Raw genomic sequence first — 7,720 nt, 5'->3', positions numbered from 1 at the left:
TAATACCACTGCCAAGGTGGGAATCGAAAAGACCAAATTGCTTTGTTCCTGACTTTTTGACTACATCTCCCAGCCAGCTCACCCCTCCATAACCCTCCTAACTTACCCTGATTCCTGACTCTACCTGGTCAGCTTCCTCCCTTTTATCACCTACGTCCAAGCTGACTTGCCTTGGACAAATGGCAGCTTGCTAGGAAATGGCCAGCCATCTATTGTTGCCTCACTCGTCTTGTTGCTAAGGCAGTAGTTCAAACAGTGCAGCTAAGGAACTGTAGGCCTAGTTACACAGGGTTAGAATGTGGTGGGAATAATGTGCAATGTGGGAAAGTAGGACAGGACCAAGTCTGGCCAAGTGACATATAGCAAGGAGAACACAGGCACATTTTATTCTGGCTGTTTGCGTCTGATAACTAAAAACATTATCATCTGAGGCTATAAAATGGCTTTTCAGTTATAGTTAACTTTTGTACCAGCCCCATATGTACCACCCCACAACACAGTAGACAATATAGCCCTACCAGAACCTTGATCTTCACCCTAAAGTCCCCCATTACTCCCTAAATCTAAGACTCCTTTCCCCATCTCATCCTGATTGCTCCATATTAAGTTTTAAATATATACTCCAAATGACCCTGGAATACCTGAACTGTTTAGCTGCTAATTAACTAGGCTTTGCTAGGAATATGTACATGCAGATTAGGGTTTAATTTAAAATGTTATGACATGTAAACATTAGGCTTTTCTAAAAGCATTTAGTTCTCAAACAACAGATCTGTAAGCCATGGCTTAAAGTAAACTCCTATAAATAGAGTTATGTTTGAATGGTAACACAGCACCACACACACACACACACACACACACACACACACACACACACACACACACACACACACACACACACACACACACACACACACACACACACACACACACAAACACACACACACACCAGCAAAAGCAGAAGAAAGAATTTTATCAACGATTGAATATGCAAGTCTGAGGAAAGGAACATCGTCATATTTACACACATGGACCAAGTCTTTTCCCTTCCCTGACCCAAGCACTCTTAGTCTGGAGCAGGAGTGTTTAATATGTTGTCGGTATGCAGCAGACCATCTCTTCATAAGCTATGTAAATAAAAAAGTTTCCATACTTTGCTGAACAGATTGTTGTTTCCTTTCACCGCTGTGTGAATTTCTATTATTACCATTTTTAAATCTGTCCTGCAACCAGTCAAGGCTACTTATACCAGTTAAAAACTCTCTTCTTGGCATTTCTTGCTTTCCACATTTATATTGTTAATGTCAAACCCACAAGCGATGTGAACTGCAGTCAGCCCCATAATACTTCCTGATGTTGCAGTCTATAAAACTTTTAGTGCTACCTTTTCCATAGTGTTCCATTTCTGTAACACACCACTGCATATGTACAAAAATATATACTCTTGTGCTCAATAATTTAGATTTTTTTCAAATATCTTTACCAAACTAGAGTGAATCCAGTGCACTCCAAAAAGTGTATAGTTGAAGAAAAAGGAAACTCACTGGAAACAGAGCACAATTTCTAATTTAATAAAATGCAGAATGCAAGTTAAAAACTTTCAAAGGGCTTCCTCAGGCGTATACAAATAAATACTTAAAACACAAGCTTAAATATCATTCTAGAATCACATGAATACTATAGTTAAACCATTCAATTAATGAATACAGTTATTTTTCTCCTTCACTAATGGTTTTAAAGACACAAACCCATTTAGGCCAGGTGGAACATGAGCCTTTAATCATAAAATCCAACTGATTTCTTTAATCTCTGTATTAAGTAGTACATCTCCTCCTCTGATATATTCAGATTGTTTTCAATATTTGTTCGATATCAGTTACAGATTAAAAAAAAAAAAATCACTTGCCAGATTCAAACCTGGATCTCCAGACCGGCTCATTTACTGTCTGTCATTGAGTCAGAATAGTTCTTTAGAAAGAACATGCACACATACTCATATAGAGATATAACGTGTAGGAGAAGTTATTGCTATGGAGACCATTACTTAGAATGGCAGCAGGCCCAGAACAGTTTTCTACGGTAGTAGCATCAGGTCTGTTTAACAATGTGTAGCCGCTCCTGCCTATTGAGCTGTCATGTAATGTGGCCAATGATTGACTAAGTCATAATTATTCATGTAATATCAAAGGAGCTTGCTTAGGTTGCTGGGGCCAATAACATGTCTCTGCTTGCAAAGTGTAGTAATCATGAAAGGGAGGGGAGGTGGACACAGCTCTTATGGTATGCAACAGGACATTAGGAGTCAGTTCATAACTCAGTCCTGCCAAAACCAAGTCTATCGCAGACATCATTGCATAAGGTAAGGTTACCTGAGCTTTCTCTGCAGTAGACACTGTTTTCTTTACTTTGTTTTTGGGTAGGTAATGCATGAAGAGAAAGAGTGTTAATTATACTTTGTTTTAGCAGGAGCATCTTTGTAAAGGAAAAGTTATTGATTCATGTAATATTAGCACAATTTAATGAATGGATGTTGTCTTGTAGGACCAGCTGCATAACAACAGAAGTTCATTTTTTATATGCAGATAGATATATTACAGTGAGAGTACTGTCATGTTTCTGGATCCTCATGGAGGACAGCAAAGAAGGCCAAATGGTAACATGACATAACACAGCACAACATATTAATGCAGTATAACACACACACACACACACACACACACACACACACACACACACACACACACACACACGCATGCATACATGCACACATGCACATTCACACGCACACACACACAGCACAGCGCAACACACACACACACACACACACACACACACACACACACACACACACACATACACACACACTCATCTTCACTTGTACCATGCACATGAACAAATGTACAAACACACACACACACACACACACACACACACACACACACACACACACATGCAGACTTGTGCATCCACATGTATATAACACACACACACACACACACACACACACATTTACTTTTTTCAGTTTTATTTAAACATCAAACATATACTTATGAATATAATTTTTTGAAAAGTACAACAGAAGTGTTAATTTCAAAAGGGAATGAGCTTCTCTCTTGATAAGTGTGAAGATATTAAAGTCATGAATAATTTACCGTGGAAGTTCTTCACATCAGTATACAATGTAGTTGTTTAAATACTGATTGATAATTATAGGCTATTATTCATTTATATTTTATTTGTGGAGATATGTATTCCTTGACTTTGGCTATCATTCACAGACTCTCTCATACATCATACTCCTCTTCCTTTTGTATGCCAGTGAACTCCTGCATTCTGGCATTTCCATAACTTTCCATATACTTGATGCGATATAGTGTTATACCAGGAAAACCATACCCATCAATAACATACAATTACATAATTAACCAACTATTGTTTATCTCTAAAAATAAACAGACTATAATATTAACAGCAAAGAACTGCTTACCCTCTATACCCCACACACCCGCCAACCTAGGACTTTACTTTCAAATTTTTTCCAGCAGTTATATTGTCATGACCCCTTGAGGTCATGCTTGACTTTCGCCTTAAATTTCAAGCTATTTTCAAGGCTATTGTTCAGGCTGAATGTAGAAGACCTGTGTCCCCAACAGAGACTTGTGATGTGGACACCTTGCATTGCCTTATTTTTGCTACAGAAGTGTATTTGCCACAATGCTTTTAGCATTTCTTGATGTAACCCACTGGTTGGTTTCTTGAGAGAGAGAGAGAGAGAGAGAGAGAGAGAGAGAGAGAGAGAGAGAGAGAGAGAGAGAGAGAGAGAGAGAGAGATTGCATGGCTCCTATGCTTTAAGAGGTATTTGGACTGTAGTGTGATAAGGAGTTGATTTGGACACATTTCATAATCTCTACCACACCCTTTCCACAAAACAGGGCACATGGTCTCTCACACACATACACATACGCACATGTATACAATAAATTAAGGAATATTTCTCTATGATCACATCCAAGTGGAATTTCAGTAAACATTGAAAAGGTTATAGCAGGGGAAAGAACAGACATAAAACTTAAAAAAGAGTGGGAGAGAAAAGCAGTGGCACTTCCAAAAGATATTGGTAAAATAATTTCAATATATTGATCAATAACCAGTTAAAATTTGAAGACCTTATTGATTTAGTCTTTAAGGGCACCCCTAGAATTCCTTATAGCATATAGTGATTAATTCACACTAGGGATCCAAAGTCTATTCTGTATCTGATAGGATAAAGATTTGAATATGGCTATAGCGTGTTGACCCATATAGGAAAATATTAATACAATCTGAACAAATTCAAAGATGTTTTGTTATACTAGAAAGATTAAATGATGATGGGTGAGGATTCAAGCTTTGGGATTGTTCTCGCTAAGTTGTAGGTGAAGGGGTATAATATGGTTTTCATTTATAAATTACTCACCAGTATTAGATTATTTAATCTTTAAGGGGTAAAAATAATATTTAGAAATAAATGTATGCAAAAAACACGTAAGGCTCAGACAAACACGGAGTAATAGTTTTCATTTAATGAATGCATGGTTAAGTGGAAGCTGAAATACTTCTTCTCATGACATTGTTATATGTAGCTCTTATCCATTTATTCCCTTAACTTTGTTAGTATACCTTATCTGTATTTAATCAATACAATTTGTATTTTCCTATATGGGACAGTATTTCATAGACACTCTCTGCTATTACAGTTAAGAAAGCAGAATTCTTGATTATCTTTACAAAGAGGGTACAGTTATAGTTATTTAAGGAACGGAAAATCTGTTTCATGAAATGATGGGCTCATGCAGAATATTTGTGGATTTCTTTCTTGCCTATAATGATATGTTACAGTATGAGTGAGTGAGTGAGTGAGTGAGTGAGTGAGTGAGTGAGTGAGTGACTGAGTGAGTGAGTGAGCGAGTGAGTAGTGTTTAGCTGGTTATATGAGGAATGAGTTAGAGGTTGAAAGGGCAAGTGTTGAACAAATTAGTTATGAGCTAAGTGTAGAAGAGCATGTGGTATGTGAGTGAGTGAATAAAACATTGAATGAATTGCAAGTGGCAAGTGAGTGGGTGAGAAAGATAGATGAGTGGAGGAATTAGTGATCAGTGGCTGAGTAAACAGGCATTCTAGAAGTGAATAAATGTATGACTGAGTGGGTGGGTGAGTGGCTAAGTTACATTGTGCTGAGCAGCACCAGCAATTACAATGATATTTCTTTGTTTTAATCACATTCTAAGGAACAAAGGCAGAGCTGTAGCTGACTCATGCAGTACCCAATGAGGTGCCCCTTAACTGTAAGCTGAAGAGGGAAAAGAAAAGGTCTCTTTCCCTAATTCTGATCTGGCACTCCACTATTGGTACAGGAGTTTTCTTAGTTTAAAGCCCTTTTAATTCTGTGCCAATCCACTTGCTACATTTGCCAAGTGGCATGCACAACTCATACCACACACCAAGTGAAGTCTTCAAATGCTTCAGTCCTGCAGTCATCTCCCGATCTCCCACTAACAACTTGCGCCCAGGCCATCTGCTCCCTTTGCCTCATCCTAGCTACACTTCTGAGGAAAAGGTAATATCAATATAGCCAAACAACTAATTGGGAATGAATTGTTGATAGGTTGGTGTCACACTGGTTAGCAATGCTACCTCACAACACTTCTCCAGTTCATTTCTTAGCAGGGATGACTTTTGGATGAGTCAGCATGTTTTCCATTTAGTAATTTGGATTTTTGCTAGGTGCTTTGTTTATTTCCCACATTCCAAAGACATGCTGTAGCTGAATTGTCAATCATTTATATTATTTGTAGGCACCACTGCCATGTGTGAGTGAGTGTTATTGTGTGACCTGTGGTAGACCATTCTCTTACCAAGGATATGTTTTCTTCCTTGTTCTTCCTTGCACCCACTGAGTGCTGAGTGGGCTTTAGTTTCCTCATGACCCTGACATGGATAACGCAGGTAAGGCAGGTTATAATGAATAGGTGGGAGGAGACAACCACAGCATTAGAAATATGCAGTGCATTTTCAGAATTACCCAATGGGATATTTGTGATATGATTAATAACTCCTAAGACTGAATGTGGGATTTTAGCAATCAACATTCAAATATGGCATTTTTGTATCCTGCTGTACCATACTAGGACCCCTGTATGCATACTTTTCATTGCCATTAGCTACAGGGCCATGTGTTGATCAATACTTTCCTTTTTGTAAGGCATCCCAAGTTATCCATTTCATAGGGCAGTCCTGCTTTGTCAAACTCACTGGGGGGATCTGATGGCCAAGTGTATATGAAAATGGAACATATGTTTGTTTGGTCCAGTTCTTGACTACAAAATTCAAGCCAGCACTGACATTATAGTTTGTACACATGCTCATTGAGGCACAACGCATTTTTATTTATTTTATTCATTTGTTAACTAGGTAAGTCCCCTGGACAGAAGTGTCCCTTTGAAGCGGAAACCTAGGAGTACTATTCGGATAAGTTACTTACTCAAAGTTGCAAAGTAGAAAAATGGTGGTAAAACGACTCAAGCCCTTGTACTCTTGGCTAGAGGAAGCAATAACAGCTCAGAGCCTTAATTCTCTCTGCCAACTGGTGCATATACAGCTCACAGGCATGCAGACATGCTCCATTCCCTCCCATCCAAAGCTCTTGTAGTCCTGCCACATTACTTCTGTTAGGCAGTAACCAAGCAGTAAAGTTTAGTATTTTCACATTTCCAGGGAAGGAGAAAACAGTTTCACTGCTTGATATCCTGCCCTAGGGGAGTCTTTGTGTTGTGGTTGTAATCACCAAAGTTATAGCTGTATCCACCATAAGAAGGCATGCAGAGCCTTAGTCCTTTTTATTCATGGATCAGAGCAATTGCAAAAGTAACATGAACCAGAGTCTGTGTCTCCTTGTAAAAGTTTTATTTATTTTTGTTATGCCTTTGGTAGCGAGGTAGTTGCCTGACCAGAAGGACACTTTACAATGAGAGCGTGAGTATATGGTATTATAAAAAAGCAAACCATCCTTTCTTTCTTACTTTATTTCTTTTTTTCTTCATTTTCAGTTGCATTTCAACACCACTTTATCCAGTTATGGGTCACAGGGAGTGAAAGCATCTCACAGCAAACATTGGGCTCATGGTAGGGAATAACACAGAATGGGGCACTGAATCGTTGTAGGACTCAACCACATTCATGCAACACACACACACACACACACACACACACACACACACACACACACACACACACACACACACACACACAATGGGAGCACTGTGAGCATTGCCAGTTCACCAACCCATACATCTTTGGAATAGAGAAAACTAGAGACCCTCAGGAAAACCCAAAACACAGAGTTCACAAAATGAGCACTACAATACATGTTTTCCATTTGTAAATATAAATTCACTATAAACATGCAATTAGTTACCACAACACAAGTAAGAAATGATACAGATAACCATTACTTAGTGAGAAGCAGTGAAACGGTGTATCAACTGTGATATTCAGAAACTAAAATGGATTGCACTGTATGACAAACTAACTGACGTAGTCAGACTAAAATTACTTTCAGTTTACTTGAATGACTCAGAAGTGTGTAGCAGTGAGCATACAAAGATAGCTGATAATGGGTGCTGAAAACAGGTCACATATAATTATTGGCCTTGATCAGTGTGGCTTCAGAATGAGCACAAA

The 7,720-nt window shown here is 38.5% G+C and overlaps 1 protein-coding gene and 1 long non-coding RNA gene across 3 annotated transcripts in view; one reads left to right on the top strand and one right to left on the bottom strand.

Annotated features, from left to right (window-relative positions):
- The window catches only part of LOC122813444, a 436,310-nt gene that overhangs the window by 327,857 nt on the left and 100,733 nt on the right, over positions 1–7,720 (bottom strand). The gene's annotated exons all lie outside the window — the stretch shown is intronic.
- DYNLT4 (dynein light chain Tctex-type 4) overlaps positions 2,297–7,720 on the top strand; it is a 160,900-nt gene continuing 155,476 nt past the window's right edge. The window contains exon 1 of the mRNA XM_044085759.1: positions 2,297–2,359. The gene's annotated coding sequence lies outside the window, so the exon portion shown is untranslated. The remainder of the gene's footprint in view (positions 2,360–7,720) is intronic.

The sequence above is a fragment of the Protopterus annectens genome, chromosome 10.part0 (assembly GCF_019279795.1).
Source record: "Protopterus annectens isolate FY-2018-M chromosome 10.part0, PAN1.0, whole genome shotgun sequence".
In the NCBI taxonomy this organism is placed as follows: Eukaryota; Metazoa; Chordata; order Ceratodontiformes; family Protopteridae; genus Protopterus; species Protopterus annectens.
Note: the sequence above shows the minus strand (reverse complement) of the source record. Positions and strands in the feature narration are given on the sequence as shown.